A 1,306-nucleotide genomic window follows, 5' to 3' on the forward strand; every position below is an offset into this window, starting at 1 on the left:
TTTTGTATGGCTTTTATTTTTTTTTAATTCCTTATTCCTGAAAAACAAGTTGAATTTTGGCTAAGCTATCCTTTCTAAACAGAAACACTTTGCAATTGAGGGTGGGCAAAGAAATCGAAATGTTTTTTTTTTTAAGTATAAAAGTTGAAACATTTTTCTTAGAATATTAGTAAGGATATTTTAAGCACAGTTTTGGGCTTCAAGCGGGGAAGACCTCTCATGCAGTATTAAAGAAAACATTCTCCAGCCTGTTCTTTGCACAAGGGCTCAAAGGAAGCATTGCTTTAACTTCTTGCAGGCAAAACAAAGGAGAGACTTTTGAAGAAGTTAAATTACGCTCTCAAGTGACGACTGTTCCTCAAACTTGGTATGATGTCAGTGCTGCTCAGGATGAATTAAATCGAAAACACTGCAAAGCACTTCTCTTTGTTCGGCCTATATGCCCAGTTGTGCACTTAAAATATAAGCCATTGGGAGGGGTTATGTAATGTAGAATCATGGAATACTAGAACTAGAAGGGACTAGAACTAGAACTCGAAAGGTCATCAAGTCCAGTCCCCTGCTCATAGCAGGACCAAGCACCATCTAGATCATCTCTGATAAATGTCTGTCTAACCTGCTCTTAAATTATAGAGATTCCACAACCTCCCTAGGTAATTTATTCCAGTGTTTAACCACCCTTACAGTTAGGAAGGTTTTCCTAATGTCCAACCTAAAACTTCCCTTCTGTAATTTAAGCCCATTGCTTCTTGTCCAATCCTCAGAGGCCAAGGAGAACAATTTTTCTCCCTCCTTCTTGTAACATCCTTTTAGGTACTTGAAAGCTGCTATCATGTCCCTTCAGTCTTCTCTTTTCCAAACTAAACAAACCCAGTTCTTTCAGTCTTTCTTCATAGTTCATGTTTTCTAGACCTTTAATCATTTTTGCTGCTCTTCTCTGAACCCTCTCCAATTTCTCCATATCTTTCTTGAAATCTGGTGCCCATTAAGAGGTGGTTAAGGGGTGACTTGATTACAATCTGTAATTATCTACATGGAGAACAAATACAAGTTGAACCTCTCTACTCCAGCATTCTTGTAAGAACAGCCAGACTGGGTCAGACCAAAGGTCCACCTAGCCCAGTATCTAGTTTTCTGATAGTGCCAAAGCCAGGTGCTTCAGAGAGAATGAATAGGCAACCATCAAGTGATCCATCCCCTGTCGCCTGTTCCTAGTTTCTGACCATCCCTACCCATCCTGACTAACCGCCATTGACGGGCCTATCCTCCATGAATTTATCTAGTTCTTTTTTTAACCCTCTGGTGC

Source organism: Pelodiscus sinensis, chromosome 12 (genome assembly GCF_052426305.1).
Source record: "Pelodiscus sinensis isolate ZL-2025 chromosome 12, ASM5242630v1, whole genome shotgun sequence".
In the NCBI taxonomy this organism is placed as follows: Eukaryota; Metazoa; Chordata; order Testudines; family Trionychidae; genus Pelodiscus; species Pelodiscus sinensis.